This window comes from Grus americana, chromosome 12 (assembly GCF_028858705.1).
Source record: "Grus americana isolate bGruAme1 chromosome 12, bGruAme1.mat, whole genome shotgun sequence".
Taxonomy (NCBI): domain Eukaryota; kingdom Metazoa; phylum Chordata; class Aves; order Gruiformes; family Gruidae; genus Grus; species Grus americana.
The window spans coordinates 21,817,205-21,839,196 of NC_072863.1; the positions used below are offsets into that span (position 1 = coordinate 21,817,205).

Sequence of the window (21,992 nt, forward strand, 5' to 3'; positions counted from 1 at the left end):
TTAAGTCCCCTGTGAATTCAGGGCCTCAAAAATGATTTATTTGTCATTTCAGGTAAATTTTTGCATTCAGCCCATTTTGGACCTCACAGTTTACAGTGGTGATGCAGTTCCAACAGCTATCTCATCAACTTATTATTTCTGTCTGAAGCTGCAGATTTCTTTTATTTTGACCTAATGTTTTAAAATTAACTAGTAAAAATTATTTCCTCAATTATTAGATGTTAAGGTAGGTCCCAGATCATGGTAATCTGGTTTTCATAAAATATAATCACTGTTTTGAGAGTTAAGCATTTTATAATACTTTATGACAAAAACCAGACTCCCAAACATAAAGATCTCCTGAATTAAAAAATTATTTCCTACAAGCTCAAACTTTCCTTCCTCTCTACCCCCCCCCCACAGGGAAGTCCTAGAGGTTAACAAAAGTTCAGGGATGAGGTTGCCTTTTAAAATTTTTTGTCCGTAGTAACATAAGCACCTGCAATCTTGAAGAACGACATTTAGTCATAGATAGAAAGGAATTATTAAAGTTACTGACCTGGATAATACAACATTTTGTTACACTGAGAACACTACACCCACAGGCTAGTTGTGTAGCAGACAGGCAAAGCAAAGCCCCTGACCCTGGGGAAATTGGGTTAATTGGCTTTTCCTCCTCTTCAAGCCATCCTGCCAGAGCATGCTCATGAAGGAAGGGAGCTGGACTTTCTAACTGATTCAGCAAAAAATGGCAAAGAAGGCATTTCTAAGCCTCTAATTTCACTCCTACTTGTTATCACAAAAGTTTTAAAAGAAACAGTTAAAGCAGAGAACTTCTGAAAGACACAAAGCTCCTTCAGCAACAGAGTCCTTGGTGCCAGTTTGCCTGTGCTGTGCAGAACTGTGGGAGGAGCAGGCTGTAGAGGGGCTGTACCAGGTGGGTGGAATTTGTTTGAGTGAGGACTAAGGAGCAGAAAGGACAGGCCTGGAGCTTGGGCTGCTTTATATCAGGCTAAAATTCTTAATTCCATCTTTCTTTTTTTTTCCTCCTTAATTTTATTTTTACTTTTTCCATTTAGAAATGGGTATCTTGAATAGATCAATACTAGTAAGGGCGGTCGAATGGATAACCTGTTAGACTTCTCGTCTTTCTCCAATTTCTCAACATTTTTTTTCTCCGCTGATTTAAAACATTTCTGTCTATCAAGAAGGGCTATCATCTGTCAGCTCTTTCTTTTTAACTGCGAGACACTAATCTCAAGTCTGGATCACACTGACTCATGAAGAGAGAGGAATATTATCACCTTTGAATCACTTGACTGAGCAGTGATGTAGTGGGATAGGAATACAACTTTAAAAGGGTGCTGCAGTACCAGTTGTTAAGACTACATGGGGTGATACAGACAGCATAAGTTAAATTAAACATGCAAATCGATCCCCAACATTCAGACAGGAGTCATTCTGGTGGGTACAGGACATCCCCGTGTGTTTGCTCAGGCTGAGCCTATTATCAAGAATGCTTCTGTGCTTTTTATTTTGCTTTTTTTTGGCCCATGGGATGCTCCCATAAACTGTCCGTATCTCTCTGCCATTTCAAAATAGCAAAGCGAGTCCTAGATCTAAAAATCCATGCCCTGAACCTCTCCTCCTTTTTGTCTTCAAGTAAGAGCTCTGCCAGGGATGCAGAAATACTTTCACTTCACTAATTTCACCATTAGATGTCTCTGACCGATCATCATTACTCCAGTCAGTCCTGCCTTGCAGTGCAGGCAGCACTGCGTCACACCTGCATCGCCTGTCGTGATGGCAGCTCTGGGGGGCTCTGGGGGGCTTTGGGAAGGTGACTGAGACAAAGGATTGCTGATTCCCTTCCCTGCTGTGCAGTGGGAAGCAAAGGGGGCGTTCAGGAAAGCAGCAAACTTATTTGCCAGTCCCAAATGTTACCCAAATATTATCCTAGGTGTATAGCATTTGGTCCTCTCTTCAATAAATGCTTCTTTGCTCAATGCTAATACATGTTTGTCTACTTAATGCCCTGAACATAAGAAGTGCTAAGTGTGATTCTTTTTAAATTAGTACCCAACCACCTTTGGAATATGAGTTTGAGTATGCCTGGATTAAGTTTACTGCATATAGTGATTGCCCTAAGTGCAGGAAGAAGCAGAACTTGCTTATCAGGGAGAAAAAAAACACAACAAAAAAAGGGTTTCTGTGCAGGATTACGGGTTACATTTTGCAGACATGTGCTTTGTTATCTAGAGATGGGAGCTAACACAGGGCTGCTGCTTCCATGCCTCATGCCTCTGGGGGAGACATCACTGGGGGGGGGCGAGGCCTCTGGTTATTCTTGCTGTTTGGTAGTTGGAGGCTGCTGGCTGCCATTCTGGATGACAGTACATGCAAAGGGCTTTTGAGAAAACGAGATATTCCCTTTAAATGTGGAATCCCATCAACATTTACCTCTCACTGTTGAGACTGTGGCTTGTCAAAGTTACTTAAGCCCTAACAGAGTCCTGTCAGGTAAATAGTTACTCCAGTGGCAGATTTTGGAATACGGCTTCTCATCCCTGAATTGCATTCGTTGTCTTCTCACTGAAACAAATCTGGTTTAACTGTTTATATGAATCCGTCTGCATTTGTTTCTGTAATGGTCTCCTAGCTGTGTAGTGGTATACATACTAACAACAAGATGTTGGTTACAGGTCAGCATTCATTTCAGTAATGATGCCAGTTATTTTCTAGAGGGCTAGCAAATTTTTATTCTATGGACAAACACAGAGAACAAATTCAAATTCAATTTTTTAATAGGAGGAAATACCTGTTAAAAAGAGTTAATGTAAATGTACATTCTGAGTGAATGTTGCCCTTATGGTAATATCGCTGTTTGCCTTTGTAATCAGGACTATTTTTATATAACCCACATAATTTTTTTTGCTCTTTGGTTTTTCAAATATTGTTCTCACTGTTTACATTTGTATGTATGAGACCATGTATATGGCTACATACATAGTAATGTAGAATAAAGGGTAGAAAGACTTGCTGTGCAGAAGAGAAGAGATTTTCTATTATTCATCTGTTAAGATGATAAAATAGTCCTAAAGAAGGCAAACTCATTTTATTCCATATGCCTTTGTGCCATTCACCTTGGGTAAAATTAAATAGAATGCTCTTGTGATTATAAAAATAGCAGAGAAGTGGGATTACTGTGGTAGAACTGTAATTTGAACCTCTTCTTTTCCTTTTTCATCTAATATTTCTAATTTACAGTCCAAGCAGGCTATAAATACTTGGAATTGTTTATCAGTGAAGTCATCACCAGAATGGCCACCTCATGGAATTAGTTCCTAATGAGATTATTAGGCCTGTGTTTATTTTGTGGGCTCTGAATAGCTGACATAAACTTAGACATTGTTATTTTGCTGTCAAGATTGTGTCTGCAGCTCATTTTCTTTGCCAAGACTTTAAATCTAATACAGCAGAGCTCCTAGAAAGTAACAGGACTATTTGTGTTGTAGAAATCTTCATTATGCACTGGGGAAAAATAATCTTGACCAAAAGTTGCCAACCAACCACATGCTTTATACTAATCAGACAAATAAAATACAACACCAAAATCAAGAAGAGAAGAGCGTTTTCTCTTTTTTTGGATGCGTTTTCATAAAGCCTTGTTCTAAATGTGCTGATTTTACCTAGAAGAATAACTTACTCCACCAGTGAGGTGAAGTCTTCCATAGATGAACAGGGTTATGCAAGAATTGTGCATGTTGATGATGAAGTGGAACACAGTAGTGTTTAAAAAAATCTCACAATGACACTATTCAGCAGTTTAGATGAGGAAGTGATGAAAGATTCTGTCTCCATGTAAAATCACAAGGGAAATTTTGCAAAAGCAATGTATAATTACGCAAGTAGCAATTTTCAGTGACATTTCTCTTTAATACATTTGACTTGTCTATGGAATTTTTTTAAATGCAGTTGACCAGAACACTAGTTCAGCCTAATCTGAAAGACTGTATACACTCAGCGCTCTCTTATATGAAAATGGGACATTACAGGCTGCGTGGAACATGAGAATTGCCATGTTGCATGAGATCTCTGGGTTGCACTTCCATTAGGGCGTCCCTGAAAGATCAGAACTACATACCTCAGAAAACCATACAAGAAATCCTTCAAACCACAAAATCATAATTAACCATAGAGGTTTTTTGATCAAATCAACCACCAACTTTCTATGGTTTTGTTCTAGAGATTGAATATTTAGTTATAATTTATCTTTATCCTTACTAATACAACTAATACCCTGTTCCCGTCTCGTACACCTCCTTAAACCATGCAGCCTAATAAAAAGTGCTGGTAAAGAAACAACCTTCAGAATTTCCTGTGCTAGTTTTTGGAGCATGCACATTACGTGCTGGGTCATAGCAGATGTATGGTGTCATCCCTATACCTGGGCTGAGCTTTAACCAGCATTAACTTGGTCCATCAGGTATTAATTTGTTTTGCAGAGCATTTCCTTAGTCAGATGTCTTTGAAGGAGGTCTCACCGACAATGCAGGAGTTTTTTGCCTAACCAAAAATTCCCTTGATTATTTTATTCTGTTTTGAGCTTTGTGAAAGCTCTTTGAACTTGAACTTTTTCTCAGCAGAGCTGAGGTATTGGAGAATCAAATTCACATCAATAAAAAGCCAGAGGTGACTTTTGTTCCAGTTTTTCCAGGCTCTGTTGCGCTTACCTAGGCCGTGGGTATACAACGAGCAAAATTAAAGGAAGTCCTCAGTATAGTGTGATTATCAAGTCATTTATTCGAGATGGGATGACATCTCTTTCCAGATGTGGGTTAATGTTCATACTGGTGTAATGCCACATCCTCCAGTGAGGTTTATACTGGTGTAAAGTGAGCACCTTGTTTTCAAAGGCTTGCTGTTTCTACCACTTGTTGATTGGTTTTGTATCATTTTGTGGTTTTGTTTCCTTTAAGAATGAATTTGGGAATAATTATTGCCTTTTAGCACAGAGTTTCCTAGTAGCCTTTTTTTTTTTTTAAAGAAAAGAGCATTTAGTTTAATTGTTGTGAGACTAATAGGCAGGGAAAGGAGATACAATAAGAGATAATGTGTTCATATTTATAAAATCTTTAGACAAGCTTGAGTGAGTTCTCTAATTAACCACAGGAAGACTAGCTGGATGCTAAATAAATTAGCAGAAAAAATAAAAACTGTAGTCGATTAGAATGCCTGAAACCAGGTAATATATTGTTGGTCTTGCTAAGAGCGTTCACATTGGACAAGTGGTCAGGAGAACCTAAAATGAAGGTCTGATTCCCTTTTTGCTTGTGTGAGCACACTATCATATATTGAGTTACACTGTGATTTACAGAGATGTAAGAGGAAATCAAGTCTACACTTTTTGCAAACTCAAGACAGTCCATTAACTCTATTTTAGCTCAGTAAATTTGTTTTATTTAATGGTATTTTAAGTCAGTTTTAGAAATAGAAAAAACAAAACAGGGAATCACTCTTTAATGAAGGCAGTATGAGAATTTTTGGAGACTGAATTACCATATTATGTGTGCTATGTTAACAAACTGCTATCTGAAAAGCACCCACATTCCCATTTGTGGTATTGAGAGCTGTTGAATGACATTTATTGACCCCTTCCTCAGAATGCAGCGAACAAGACATATATATAGATAGATATGGCAATTTCATTAATGGCTTCTCGTCCCCTGGAAAAAAATTAAAACTTGAAACCCATCAAGAAGATGATTTGTAGTGCAGTTCCTCAGCATCAGTACATTGCAGTTATATCACGCACAGTTGTGGTAGTTACTGCATCAAGTGTTCCTGGAAAACTGCCAGAATTAATACTCAGCCTCTCGGAAGTGCTAACGAAATGGCCGCTATAGTCAAATGTCTCATGATACTATCTGCTTTGCTGGCCCGTGGGTGTGGAAAACAAGTTTTCCAGGGCAAATCCCTCATGAGGAAGCCCCAGTTTCTGGGAGAGGCATGCAAATATTGAAAGAGCAGGACTGTCTGTCTGCATTGCCTACCTGTATTTTGAGAGTAAATCTGAGCTGTACACTAGAGAAATGTTCCTGATTTGGAATGAAGCCCTAGAAATGCCACAGAGCAGATGATATTAAAATGGCTTTGTGAAGCTGAGTCTTGTACTATGTAGATGAGATTTTCTCATCACAGTGGAACTCTTCCATTGTATACTTGATTTCAACAGAAGGGAAGAAAGAAGTGAAACACAGAAACCTACTGTCATTAGAGGTGGGATATGTCTCATCAAAGATGCACACCATCATACCCTGTGCTCTACTTCTTCCATGATCAAAAAGGTGGCCTCCAGTTTTAAGAACTGTTAATGAAGTGATTTTGAGGCAGCACGCTTAGGAAATTGTGTATATCTCTGTGCGGTAACAGGGAAAATGGAGTGCGTAGTGCTTGACTTCTGAAAATGTACTTTCAGTGTTACAGATCAGTGGGACTGGGATCGTACCTGGATTATTACAAGCTTTACAGATACTGTACAGAGTGGAGCACTCACAGTTACTTCTGAGAAAGTTATTTCTTCAAAATCAGTACGTACAGATGAGGAACTCTTAGTTCTCATTTCACAATGAATGTTTTTGAAATCACTTGTTACATGAGAACACAGGGTGCCACCTCATACCCAGCTGCTGCTACATTTAGTATCCAGCATTTTGTAGTACTAAAGGTTTCAGAGAAAGGTGCAAAAAAGTTGCAGAGGATGAAAATGTAATAAGCAACTTTGGGGAAAGTGTCTCTCATGTATTCTGACTTTGAATCCCAAGGGCTTTCTATTTCTCTTTTAATATCGTATTTCTTTGACTCCTTCTAAATGTGTATGTTCTAATTATCCACACAAATGTTCAGTTCTCTTTTGGCTCTTACTGAATTCCTGCAGGTCACCAGCTCTGGCTCACAATTTCATGAGTCACTGCTGAATATGCACAAGTGTTGGTAGTTAGGACAGCCTGACCCTTAGCTTTCAGCTCGACAATGTTCCATTCAGTCTTTTAAGAGATTACTTCAAAAAACCCCTTTCTCTCAGAGATCCCACACAGCTTTGTCGTTATTGAAAATTATAAATGCATTTACCTTTCAAAAATGGTTTGATGAGGCAGTGGGTTTACTCTTGGAGCAATGGAAATGCAATCCACAGACCAGGCTTGCTCAGTATAAGCAGGAACAAGCGATGGGTCTGTATCTCTTATTGCCCTTTGCCTTTCCCCAGGAGCTCCTGGGAAGCTGCAGGTGTAGTTAATGCAGAGTCATTACCTTTCACAGGATCTGTGAGAAGGAGGGCTTGGCTTGAAATTACTCTTCAAATGTGATCAGACTGTTCTGGAAGACTGTTCTGCTCAGGTGTGTAGTAAAAGTATTAATCTGTATTAGCATTAACGATGGGACATTAAGAAGCTTAGAATGTAATCTATATCGTATAGGCCTATAGATAGAGGATGTAAACCTTGCTGAATGACCAGTTACACTCCTTCATAATTCATAGCTTCTGCCAGAAGCTTCTCACTTAATTTCAAAACCTTTAAAACACTGATTAAGAGATGCTCTTGGTTATTTAGGGACACAGAGGGTTTTTGGACAGGTTTGGATCCTGTGCCCTGGTGAAAGGACTGTCTGACCTCAGACTGTTTAATTTCTCCTTCTTTTGTTTATGACAACCAATTCCCAAAGGCAAAGCTATTGTTTGTGTTATTTTGCTGAGTAGTTCTATGAGACATGTAACCAAGCTGATATACCAGAAGTAGCTGTATATATTTAGTATATTGCTGTAAGGTTTCAGTCACATGGATTCATTTGCTGAGCAGCAATTGAAAGTGTTTCTAACCTTGATCTTGTAGGTATTAGAAGTATGTGGAATGAAGGTGACAATGAATCAGGTATTGTCCTTCAAGAGCAGTTTCAATTAAGTCTTTGAAAACAATGTATTTTTCCAGTGCTTTTGAGACTGAAGCACTCTTCTCTACAAAATTCCTCATAGAAAAAAAGGGTAATTTGCTCTGCTCTGGAATGCAGCCTCTTCTAGAGTGCAATGTGGCTTGAATTACTGCATGGCAGTTGTTTGAGAAGAGTAGGTGAAGAAAATGGTTTTAACTAGAAATGCAGGAGGAGGGAAGGCAAAATAATCCCTTATGATTTAATCCTGCAAGGGGCAAAAGGAAGTTCTTTGAAGTCACTCAAGGCCTCCTTGCTCATTCATAGATCTACAATGCCAGGAGGGACCATTCGATCATCTAGACAGACTGGGAGTATTATGGGCCCTAGAATGTGCAGGTGCAGTAATTTCCCATCTGGAGTTAATTGGACAAGCTGCACTTCAGACAAGAAATGGCCAGGACCCAAGATGAGTTACGATATTTAGGTAAGGAGCGCGCAAAGCAATGGCCCACTGCAGATCCTGTCGCTCCTCAGCAGAAGATCTGCTGTGCAAAGCTGAACACCCATGTTTGCTTCTTAGTCCCAGTGAGTGGCAAGGAAGTTTGCTGGGAACGCGCTGCCATTCTGTGTAGTGGCTGGGGTTCTTGGTAAAAGCAAATGCCACCTGGGTGTTGATGGTTTGGTGGGGCTTTTTAGTCCCTTTCCCCATTGCCATGGGAATGTAGCTGGGAGTGCTGTTTGAAATTTAGTAGAGAGGTCATTTTACTCCACGTTTTATGACCTTATAATGTTAACAAATCTGTAGGAGCCATTTACTGTCAGAAAGAGATAAAATTACTATTTGTAGACTTAATATTTCCAAAAAGTGTTTTTTTTGGTCCCCTTTGCTACCTTTTTATAGCTCATAAAGAATGATTTGGTTTTCCTTCTTTGTGTCTGTTGTAGTTTATGAACCTGCCAGCTAATAAAATTTCAGGAAAATCTAATTCTATTGAGAAGTTCAATTCAATTTTTTTTAATAGGAATTTTATTTGAACACCCTTGTTTTAACATAGCTGCCAGCAACAAGAGCAGTTTTTGGGTTTGCTGGAGAACACATTTCATTTCTCATTCAAAAGATGTGCTGGATTTTAATAATTTCCAAGGGCAGGAGTTGATACTAAAATGGCATACTGCTGTTGCCTCCACAAAAGCCTCTAGGCAGCCTAACAAAAGCATTGCCAGCAATAAGATTACAAGCAAGGACATGGTGCTTTTTAGTCTCTATACTGTGGAAGAAAAGAAAAATAACGGAATTCCCTTACACCCATTCTTGCTCAGTGTACACCAGCCTTCTGAGTTCATGAATAAAAGGTATTTTTCCATTGCACAAAGACCCTTATAAAACCAGGAGTGCCCCAGCACTGACTCATCTCAACATCCACTGTAATTTTGGGTGTACTGAGAAAAGCCCGAACGCGTTGCATGCTTCATGCTGGCCGTTCTTGGGGGTTAGCTACTGCCAGCCTCTGTGCTCAGAGTGAAGTTGCAACAGCCCTAAGGCTGCTGGCTCCAGGTAAATCGGAAGTCATCATTTGGTCTGAATTGATGGACAATGCAAAGGAGGATTACAGCTATTTTTGCCTTCCCTTTCCCCATTCTAACTGTGATCTTGGACTGAGGAGTGCTTTTTGTCAAAGTTTTTCAGAGAATACTCAGCTGAAGGTTTTGTAAAAATATTTTGGATTTGATATTTCTGTGCTGTGGGTCGTATCCTAAGACATCTGGTAGAGAACTGCACATTTCAACAGAAGATCAGAAATGATGACATAATTAACAAAATTAACAAAATACTGGAAATTTTTACTGAAGTTCCTCCTATTTCCAAATGCTTAAAAGAAAGAAATAGTTTTAAGATACTTTGCACTTTTAGAATACAGATTGTCCCATCTATAGACTAATTAGGGTTTTGTTCCCTCTTTTACCCTAGTACAGCTTTACCTCCAGCTTCCTCTATACATCCCTCTTGGCTTTCTAGAGTAGGCTGCCTGGCTAACCAAGCTGATTGCCTAATGCTTTGATAGCAAAGTTTGCGTAAGCCTTTTTGCTGTTATAGTTGATTGGTAAAAGAATTTGCCTTGTCCAGTGGTTGGTGGAAAAATCAACATATACCCTGTGCTGAAGGCACCAGTGATTTCTACAGCATCCAGAGAGTGCTTTCTTAGACATTGGGGAGTTGAGATGTGCAGATCCTTTCACGGAAAGGATATGGAAAAGGTTAGTCTCCCTGGATTAACCTCTGCTTTAGGAATAAAGCACAGCCAAAGGGTGCTTTCTCTAGCATTGGGTGAAAAAAGAGTTCTTTGTACCCCTCCACCCTCAACAAACTCAGAACCCCCAAAACCCCCAGCTCCTGTCTGGTTCTTGTGTTCACTCTTGTGCGTAAGCTGTGTCTGAGTTGATAGCAACTGTTGTTTGTGTTCACAGTCACCGTTTATCTGTCTGGTATCATTCGCGTTGTTCCTTTTAGGGGCATACTACTGCAGACATACATGCCATGTGTTGTACAGTGCCCTGTGCACACCAAGTAGGAAATGGAAAGTTCTTGTTTCTCTTTTTGCATCCTGATCACCCTTTTCCACCTCATAAATCACTGAAACTTTCAACAATCACTTCTGTATTGACTTTTGGCACACTGTCAGTGTGTTCCCACAGCTGGCTGTATTGCTTTCTGGCTTCCTTGGCAGTTGTGCTAGATGCACAGACATCAATTTGTGGGGCTTCTTGGAGGGAGGCTGAAATGAGCCTTAGCATTGACTGGGTTGTGTCCTGGAGGATGTTGCAGCATCTTAATGCAGAATCAATAATACACTGCTTCTCGGCTCTTTCTGCCAATACTTGCACATCTGAGATCAGGGAATTAAGAGCTGTCAGTGAACCACCGAACCTGCAGTATCTGCCAAGATCCTTGTTCTATGCAGTCTCACAATTTGAGGCTGCACTTTTGGTTGCACTTTCTAGGCTGCAGTGTCTACTGTGCTGCCTTGCAATCCTAAACAGTATTTAACGCCCTTGAAATAAATCTTCCTGAAAGCTTTGGATCAGCTCCTCCTTTGTGGTCTGTGTCACTCGCATGTTCACGGTGCAAGATCTGAAAGTACGTTCTTACTCTTGATACATCACAGATTACTGGAAGCTCCTTAAATTAAAGCCCTAAACTTTTACAGTGTGGTTTGTATTCCTGAGCCATATTACCTGTGTTTGTACAACAGGGATATGGTGCAACACTGGTCAAACTTCCAGCATCTTGCTTTAATAGTGTGAAAATTAGGAATAATTATTTGTTGGAGGGTGAATTTCTCCTTTGGCTTTGCATGCTGAAGATATGGGATGAATTTTGGTATGTCTGCTTATGGATATTTATGATATTCCATCTCTCCTTTTTCTTAAGACAGTGACAATGAGAACAATGTTATTGTGTTTCCTTTTATTCCTCAAGTGTGAGTTTTTGGGGGTTTTGTTTTGTTTTAAATAATACATTCAGAATCAGCCTGGGCAAATATCCCTATAGGTGCAGTGGCTTACATATGTGCACCAAAATTAAAACAAGCCTATGTAAGAAATCTGAATAAAATCCCTTGCCATAGGGTCAGCTGGGAGCGCCAGTGCAGTGCTAACAAACATGCTTCCTCTTCACAGGAGTCTCTCATTCTTCTGTTCGGCTTTCCATTTCACTAGTGAAGTAGCAGCAATCGATTCAGGCCATGAAAGGTGTTTTGGGGCTGGTTCAATCAAACCAGCTGTTGAAGTCATGGCTATTTCTCAAAATACCTATTCAGCACACCCTGTTCATGCTATCAGGAATTTCTTGGAGGTGAATAAACTTACACTGAGAACCTGACCTAATGCCAGATTTCCCTGTTCGTGAACACACTCTGTGTGGTTCAGCTGCGGAGCTACGCTGTTCTGTGGTCTCACGTTAGCAAAGTTTGTATGTCAGATCTCTACATGTCACACGTACGGAAGTGAATGAAATCCAGTGCAAAATCTGTAGCTACCTGTGTATAGGAACTAGAAAGATATATTCACTTGAGAATAAATTTGTAATGTTTTGCGGAGAAGGTCAGTTTTATTTTGTTTCCTAGTTACATAAGCACTCAACAATCTTTGTCTAAAAGACTAGAAGTTAAATGGGATGAACATCCCATGATACTTTGTTATCGAAACAAGTATTACTAGTAAAATGTCTAAAATTACAGTGACACATAGTTCTTCACTATATAAAAATAATTGCAATAATTTATGATATTATGGTGATGGTTTAGTGGAGTTTTGAAATATTCTTTTACACCGTAGTTGGCTCTTGGATTCATCTTTGCCACGGCCTTGTTGCAAAGAGGATCAGTCAGCGATAAATGTTTATAAATGACCAAAATTTGCTCCAATACTAAAAAGCAAGATAATAGATCTGAGAAAAATCTGTTTTAAGAGAGGAACTTCCAGAATGGTGGCAAATCCTGGATCAATAACATTCTATAGAGAGTTGAGTGAATTTACCCCAGTCTGAATTGACTTTAGTTCCAGCTGTAAGTCCGAGGAGTAATTGTCAACATCTGTGGTAGAAGCTGTGGGGAAGCAGACTAGCACAGGATCACAGGGTTCCTTAATGCCTTAAAATCTTTACATCAATGCTCAAATGAGTCTAACAGAAAGGGAATTATATTTCAGCATCTCTCATAGTTTACATCTCTGTTAGTATAATTTCTCAGCTGTTTTAAATGAAGTGGTCCGAGCAATTCTGTGGCAGATTTTTGAGTCTGTCTTGTCAGAAAGCAGATAGTTCAACTGAAGTGTATACAAACGGACTGTCTTTCCCTTTAGATGTGCATTGAAGTGGTTGAGATGAAACCTTACACATATTCAAAAAAAAGAAAAAAAGTCAGTTATTCGGTTCTCTGTATGGATTTTCAGTCCTAAAAACTTCAAGATTTTAATGTCTTTTTGTCACAAAAATCAGCACGCATTTATTTGCTTGATGCAAGTCTTTTTTTAAAAAAGGACCTTTTCTCCTACAGATGTCAGCTAACACAGCTAAACCCAAACTATCCCATCCACAGACTCTTTCATCTAAAAAAACCCTACAAAAGTCTTAGCAATTTAAGAAATCCATAACCAAATCTTTTCCAGTAAGGAACTATGATCATTTTTCTGTCTTGTAAAGGTGAATGCCTCCTCTTTACAAGTAGTATCTACTCTGAATTGATCAAACTTCATGTTTTACTGATTTTCATAGTTTCTACACATTTTCTTAGCTCTGTAAGACACATGAACCAGTGATGATGGATTGAAATGATTTTGCAAATGTATATACATTTTTATCTGTGTGGCAAACAAAAATATTGAAATATGAAGTGTCATTATTACATTTTCAGTCTTTCTGTGAGCAAATTATGTTCCACAGTAAATGTAAATATTGAAGCTGTGTTAAAATTTCATTGACTATCTTTGCAATCCCTTTCATCCCTCATTAAAATAGAGTCCTAACAAGCATTCTTTGCAGGCATATGTGACAAACTTCTAGTTGTCTGGGAAATGTTTTTCTTTCAATTTCATACTAGAAATATTTCATATGTCGCTTCATGTCACATTTTGGGACTTAGATTTTAAAATAAAAGTGTAATACTAAGGAGTTCTTCCTTTTATGGGAATTTTTCTTTATCTGGAATATATCTTATGCTCATTTCCTCCTAAGTATATAACCATGCTGGAAAAAGAACGCTTTCCTTTATGGCTTTGACATCCTATGCCAAAAATTCTAGTTTAGCGCTTCCACTTTCTTTCTATAAGAATTGGTTTTGCCAACCTGATTCCAATTGTCTTCTTGCAATAACATTTTCATAATTCCATTCTGGTATGACTTCATAATGACATCTTGATGATGGTGAAAAGAATTTACCAGCTGCAAAAATGCCTGAGACTTTGCTAGAAACCTGCTAATAGCCTATTATGGCCTCAGGAAAAAAAGGGAGGCAGATGGGGACATGGACGGGCCCTGCTATGGCTCTTCGTGCTGCTCGTCTTGCTTTGGAACAGTAGCACTGCTCAAGTGTGATTTCACCTTCTGCCTCTTCAACTTGGGGCTCTTTTAGACTAAAAGATTTTTTTGGTGGTTCATTGCCTTTGTGATAGCCCTCAGGCATTTTAACTTCCTTGCACATCAGACGTGACAGTATTTTGAAAGCTTGGTTTGTACCTGTTCCAAAGGCCACCTGTGCCATGGACAGACTGTCCTTGGTCTAGGTGTTCCCTAATCTCCTAAACTTTTCTCTGCCTGTGGGTTTTTTTGTGAGAGGTTTTTGGTTTTGTTTGTTTGTTTTGTTTTTTGGGGTGGTGGTGATATTGTGAATACAGATTACATATTAAACATAGTTTACTTGCTTGAAATACCAGCACAGATCAGGAGAAAATTTTTTAGTTAGTAGTAATAACCAAAAATATGCCTGATCCCTCCAGATCAACAGCTAAGACCTAACCCAACCCAATTGGAGGAACTGGGAGTGGTGAGATGATATCTGAAGTGTGGGAATATAAACACCAGCAAATACACTCCCATGAAATGCAGCCTATGCTGTATTTCTTCCCAGATTTCAGGCTCCCATTGAAGAATCTTCAAAAACAAAGTGAGGGTCTTGAATCTGTCTTGGGATTTACACTGTCCTTTGCTGGACATTTTTCACATATTTTGTCATAACTTGTACTGTGCTTACAAAATGATTTGCAGCCTTTGTCTGCCTTTAAAGCAAATCAGGTATGGTCCCTACATAGTCATTTAGTTTGAATTTCCTAAACCCCCAAATACATGGCAGGGAACTAGACTAATGAAATGGTCTAATGGTCTGCTTCATTTTGATGTCTTTATTCTTCCTCCAGCTGTGATCTTTGCCATATACTTTCGAGAAAGTGGTGACCTCCCCAGAACCAGTAACAACACTAGCAAGAAGATTTACACACTGGCCTCAGCTTGCATTTTCCATGTCTATGCTGGCAGTTTCAAGGACAAAAATAACTGCAGAGTTAGTTTTGTATTTGCTTTTTGGAGGTGGAGATGTACTTAATGGGTGCTGATCAGATACTTGCCACCAGGTACTTGGTCTTCCATTATTTGAATTTACAAAATACAGCCAGGCAGAGATGGAATTTCAGTTTCTTTGTTATTAAGTGTTATGCTACATAACAGGGATAGTATTTACTTTGGGGATAACAGAGTCCATCCCTGTCAGAGCTTTATAAATCTCACTTAAACCTTTCTGTGTTGTTTTGTCTTAGTAGTGGCATGCTGTGGTGGTATATTACAGGTTTTAGGAGAACAGTATTCTACAGAACAAACCAAAACATAGTTATTCCTTATCAAGACAAGAATATTTATGTTATATGTTGGGAAACAGAAAAAATAGTAATTACCTTGTAAAGGACTGTATAATCTTCCCCTATGCGTCTTGTTGCGCTGAGTCTGAATTGACACATACATGCCTGTGAACACTGTCAAGTGTTTAAATGTAGCTTAAAGAAAATGGACAGCAAAATCCTATGGAACCTTGATATAGTCTGTGACAAACGACAACATACAATGATGCACCAGCAAGTACCCCTTTGTAGGGATTTCACTGACCATTCCCATGTCTGCGGAGGCAGGCATGGGAGGACTTGGATTGAAAATGAAACAGTCTCTAGAGAAAATTTCAAGGCCCTTTATGAGCTAATGGGCTTCTTTGCTTGTTTTCTGATGTATGACAGACTAAACATTTTCATCTTGTTAATGTTGCCTTGATATTGAATACCCTATACTGTTCTGGGTTTGTACAATGTCCCTTAAACATCTATTGTGCTATACATTCATGTACATTCATATACATGCACAAGTCTACTACAGAATTTCCCATAGAGATCCACACAACTGAAAATCTTTAGTCACCACTTGCTCATAAATATATTCACATGAATGTAGGGGGTTTTGTTGTTTTGTTTTGTTTATTTGATTTTGTAGTTTAGTTGCTGGTCTCTTACTTTCCCACAGTCCAACAGGAACATTGCTCTGGTTCTGTTTATGTGTACTCTCTTCTGCACCACTCTTTAAGGACTTTTCACCATCCTTGGCAAGCACTGAGAAACTTCTGCCATCAGTTTAAGTTAAAGGTCCTGCTATTGGAAAAGGAGGACCAAACCAGAAGGGAATACTCAGCAGAGGAAATAGTTTGGAGATGTTTCTGTTTTTCACTTTAGATGATATCCCTTCTTCTGTAGCACTGTTGCTGAGCACTTTGCATAGAAACAGAAACGGTGTGAATTTTCTGAAGGGCAAATTGCAGGCTATATCTGAGAGAATCAAGTGGTCTGACTATACGCTAATCCAGATATCAGTGCAGCTCAGTCTGTTAGGTGTCAGGGGGACTTAACTAAATCCTTGATGCAAGCAAAATTTATTAGTGTCACAGTACCAAGATTCTTCTGCCTTTGCATAGGTTTTCAAGCTACCATAAGTACTTTCCCTTTTCAGATCTTTTGCCATTATATCAGATTGGAATAGGGCAGCATGAACAGGGCTTGAATACTCTGTTCCATTCCTCTTTTTACTTACAGACTGTTCAGCATTTAAGCCTATTAAAAATATCACTCTCTACTGAATGAGGTTAAAACAGAAAAAAAGATGGATATGATAGTCTTGCCTAAATAAAAAACTCCCTGACACCTAAATACTAACTGAAGTCTTAGGAAATAGATTATTGTTAATTGTACCACTCATTAGGAGGAGGGAACTACTTAGCATGATTTAGGGCAGTATTACATCCCATTTTTTGCTTAAAGAGCTATAGTTTGCTCAAGTCCAGAGAAAATTTCTGGCTGTACTTTGAATAAGTAAACTTTGTTCATGGGTACATCTGGAATCTAATTTTCTGTCTCTATCAGTTGGGATATTCTTTCTTCCCTTGGCTGAAATGCACGTAGGCTATCAGAGACAGAGTAGAGAACGGCAAAATCAGTGCTTCTCTGTGTTCGAGTGGAAGTTCCCTTAGGGAAGTTTGATGCAGCAGTGCAGGACCTGGCACCAGTAAGAAGTGGGTACTTTACTTACAAAACAGAGAGAAGCAACGCATCGTGGCCAGGTCCAAAACTGTCCTTAGCATCATTTGAAGAAAAGCACGTATTTTTTTCTCAATTCCTAGCTTTTCCTTTCTGGAAGGAAATAATGGTACAAAGGGAAGGAATGAAGATGGCCTCTGTTCTCTATTTGCAATCTGTTGGCATGTCTCATTTATTACAAAATCCTGACGGCATCTGGGATCTCACAAATTCCAAGATTAGCATCATTAGCATGAAGAAAAAAACAGTGTTGCATCAGGACAGACAAAAATATCATGCAGCAGTGGAGAGATGCTGAGTCAATATGTGTCAGTGCAACGGTCCGATCCATTTATCAGTCATCACAATAGGAGGAATTATTGATGTAACCTCCAGTGCAGCTTGGAGTTCAGAAGCAATCCATCAGATAGACAAGAAGTCATTTGGGATGTTCAGATTTTGGTCTAGCTATTTTAGTGCTTGGGGAGATAATGTTTTGGCCTCAGTCCACTATCCTATCCTTCTTTCATGGGGTTGTAATGCCGTGTTATACTTCTATCTTGACATCATATCATGAGAGTGGTTTGTTGCTTCTTTTGGAAGCTTTGGGGAAAGAGAGGAGAGTAATTCTGTATATCCCATGTATGTGTTTTAGTAGACATGATTAAGGAAGCCCATTACCTTGATCCACCACATTCACGATTCTCACCCCCTTCCACCTGCTCTCCTTGCCTTACCCCTGCTTGTCTTTGTAGTTCTGCTCCGTGCTAAGATGGCTTCTGACATTCTAGCTTGGGGCGTAAACAGTGGAAGATAGGATTTGAAAAATATACATGAATAAAAGGTCAAAACTCTCCCAGGAAAGCATAAAGTTCTTGAGTTTTGTTTTTGGGTTTTTTTTTTTTTAATGCATAGTTATGAAAAGCAAATTAACCTTTGGGTTTTTGAGGAATTTACTGTGACAATGGTCCAGCTTAAAAATAAACAACTGCTACTCCAAGTAGAGTGTCCAGAGATGCCCAGGTTTATTCTGTTGGCCCTGGGGATCACCAAGTCTGTAGTGCTAGTTTTAAAAAGTCATGCTAGTATTGCTCATCCACAGCAGCCTGGAAGGGCAGAAGGCACGGGCCTACGTAAAGGAGTTGTGGGGCTAATTTTTTTTTAGTTCAGCAGGAGAACAAGGACTTCATTATGCTATTGGTCTCTTTGATCTTACCTGCTGTCAGGTTTGAATTTTTCTTCAGTAGTGTTACAGTGGAAGAAAGAAAGACAAAAGAGAAAAACTATAAATTACAAAGTTTTCATGGTAACAATTGTGAAAAGAAAAATTTGTGGGAAAAGGAGAAATGCTCTTATCATATCTGACTCAGTCAAGTAACAATGTGTTATTGACAGATGCATGGTCCTCTTTCTCCCACATGACCCAGAGGAAATAAAATCCCTGCTTCATTTGCAAAGGAGAAGACTGTCGTCTTAGGTTTTTTAAAAACTTTCTATAATGATTTTAGAAATTTGATTTGATTTTGGAGACTTGCCCTTCCAGAGGATTATGGTAAGAATGTGACCCTGAAAGAAGTTCAGGGAAATGGACAGTTGACAATTAATATAATGGACATGATTAGCTAATGACTAGTATGATTATTTAGGTATGATAAATGGATAAATTATGGTATGAGAGAACACCGAGTACTATTTGTTATCTGACAAGTGGAGTAGCATTAAGGAAAAACAAAAGGCAGAAGTGTATATATGAAGCCATAAGATAAAATTGCCCGTAAGTTTTCTTTGAGTAGCCAACTTATGCTCACTTTTACACAAGAGGAATGACGTTTGTTTCACTTCTGTAGGTGAGATCAGTGTTGCCACATCTTTTGTTTTGATGCAGGCAAAAAAGTCATTAACTATTAGCAGATGCCACTTTACATGTGATTCCCAGAGCTCTGCTGAGGCTCAAGGTGAATCACTAACCTAATCGCTAGCTAATCATTAATATTTTGAAAGGCTTGACCTGTGCGGTGTGGAGGCTTTGTGCTGGTAGTTTGACGGCATAGATAAACATTAGAATGAAACAATGAGTCAGACTTGATCGCAAGGTAACTCAGGTTGGAAAGGACCTCAAGAGGTCTGTTGTCAGCCCTCCTGCACAGAGCAGGGTCTGGGCCTTTCTGGGCAACCTGCTCCACTTCTTGATTGTTGTTGTGGAGAAAAACATTCCTCTGTATGTCCATATCCGCACCTCTTGTGTTTCAATTTGTCTCTCGTTTCTCTTCCTCCTGCCAGGTACCCCTGCGAAGAGTCTGGCTCCTCCTTGACAGCCACATCATAGGCATATGGGTGCTGCTGTATTCTAGATGTGGTCTAATGAGTGCTAAGTAGAGAGGGATAATCGCTTCCCCTGGCCGTGCTCCCGTTAATGCAGCCCAGGATGCTGCTGGCCCTCCTCGCTGCCAGGGCAGACGGCTGGCTCATAGTCAGCTTATGTCAACCGAGACCCGCAGGGCCCTTTCAGCAGAGCTGGTCCCCAGCCAGCCAGTCCCCAGCATGTATTACTTCAAGGGCTTAGTCCTTCCCAAGTGCAGGTTTTGTCCTTGTTGAATTTCATAAGCTTCCTAATGTCGCTCTTAATATTTGAAATAGTTTTTTTTAAGTCATTTGGATGGGTCAAATTCTACTCTGGGTGAAATCACTGAACAGAGTAAACCACCTGTGTAGCTACAGTTTGCCCTAGAAAGCATACAAGTGATAGATTTAATCCTTTAGTATCATTAGCATAGATTTAGAGAAGAGCACACAGTAGACATATATTCCTATCCTTTCTAGGACGGGTAGAATCACGCTTCAGTCACCTGCTATTAAAGGAAGAGAAACTGTTGCATTTGTCTACATTGGGTTACACGCGTTACTTATTTTTCACAGTGTGTTGTAAGTTCAGTGTTGTAAGGGCTAATTCCACCTCTTTATCTCTTCTGAGGCTAACCCACACTCTGAAGAAAAATCTCTGGACCTAGAAGGTGCACAGCTTAAACCACAGAGGAAATATTTCTACTTTATTTTACTTCTGTCTCAGTGAAGAATAGGCTAGACCCAAGGGATTCTGTGTAGATTGTGTATTCAGACTAAGTATCATCAGTGGCAAATGCATAGGAAGAGTATGTTAGGCTCTCCTCATTAATTTAATTACCTTGACACTTGGCATTTGATATTATGACAGCTTATATGTTGAAATACACTTCAGCCCTATTACTTCCTGGGAGCAACAGCCCTATCTTAAAGGCGACTTAAAGAACTATGGAACAGGAATATTTAGAAGCAATGTTACTCTGCCCTTGTGGTTTGTGCAGATACAGAGTAAGTATTGACTGACCCTGCAGTGAGGAACGGAATGGACAAGTCTCACTTTGTGTATCAGTGCAGATGAGGAAAGATGAAGCAAACTGCCAGCCCTATGAATTCCTGCATTCTCTTTCCTAAGTCCCTGTAGAAGGAAGTAGTTTAAACAGTTTCTTCTCTCTAAGTTGTAATGAATAATAACTCATCAGGCTAGAATAACAATTGCAACTCATCATGACTGACTTCAGTACTGTTGAATATTTATATACATATTTATGGTCCTCGTAGGGCTTCAGATACTCTTTATGCAGAGCAAGTTCATTACCGTACAGTCGCTGGGGGACATTCAGTGTGCCACTTGGAGCTGGCGCTAGCCACCGATACACCGATGTACACTGACATCCTCCAAAGTCGTGGGCTACTTTGTAGGTTTTGAGACAAAATTATTATCTACTGCTTGTGGGCTTCACTGCGTACAAAGCATATCAAATTAACAGTATTTCCCACTTTTTCAAAGCATTTGCACTTTGCAAACCCTCATAAGTGAATTCTTATTATGGGACGAAGGAAAAAGGACCTGACTGGAAATCAGCTGGATTCTCTTCTTGGCTTTCTAATGTGACCCCTACAAAATCTGTTGATCTTACTTATAAATCTTTCTCTTGCTACTCCCTACTTTCTTCTTGGATTTTTATCACCTCAAACCACCAAGTTTCAATACTTTAGATTGAGATTTTCTGGTCTTGCATCTCTACGTGCTGCTGCTGTAAAACCAAAAATCTTTTACATCATATATGCCAAAAGAAAGGAACAGAGAAGTTCTGTACCCTGGCCAAGACCTGAGAGAAAAGCTTACATTTCTTGATTCCTAGTGTTGTACTTTTTTCCCCCAAATTCTTTTCCAAGGCATGCCATAACAGAGTACCTTCTGCAAGTGTAACTCAAGCTGTATGTGATTAATAATTCACATTTTGGGCTAAAAGCAAATCAGAGTTAATTTTGTATATTTTCCTTCCACTATTTAATACATTAGTTTCCCCATAAAGGAGACTCTATATTGCCTAGCATGCAATGACTCATGCGTTATGTAAGTAACTAAAACATTTTATAGTTTACAGAGAAGAATGTTCTTGCTCATTATGTGGATGAAAGGAGATAGCTGCATTTCAAATGACATGTATAATTTAGACACTTATTTCTAGGACTGTTTGGAACAGGGAATGAAGAGAAACTAAAATGTTTGAAGTGACTTGAGTGCTTCATAGCTTTTAATGTGACTAGCAAAATACACAGACCAATAACTTTTAAGACTCTGCTAATGGAAGAATGGCTCTGAAGCTCTAACACTTTTTTTTTTTTCTAATAACGGTATTTATTTTAGGACATAAGTAGAAACAAGTATTTGTCAGTCTGTAAAAAAAAAAAACCTGCAAAGATCTCATATTTTTTCTGCCAGTAGTTACCTGCTGTGCCACCAAAATGGAAAGAGGAATGGGAAATAGTATTTCAGAGAGATTAGCCAGCTGGTAGGGAAAATGGCATGCCTGCTGCACTTGGCCGTTGTTGGGAGATTTTTTTCCTCAGCCTTCTAAATGTTAGACGTTAACTATAAAAGAAGAGCATGGAATATTCTATATTTCAACAGTGCCGAGTTTATT

The 21,992-nt window shown here is 39.2% G+C and overlaps 1 long non-coding RNA gene across 10 annotated transcripts in view; it reads left to right on the plus strand.

The window, feature by feature from the left end:
• Positions 1 to 21,992, plus strand: part of LOC129211696 (uncharacterized) — a 281,089-nt gene that overhangs the window by 37,700 nt on the left and 221,397 nt on the right. The gene's annotated exons all lie outside the window — the stretch shown is intronic.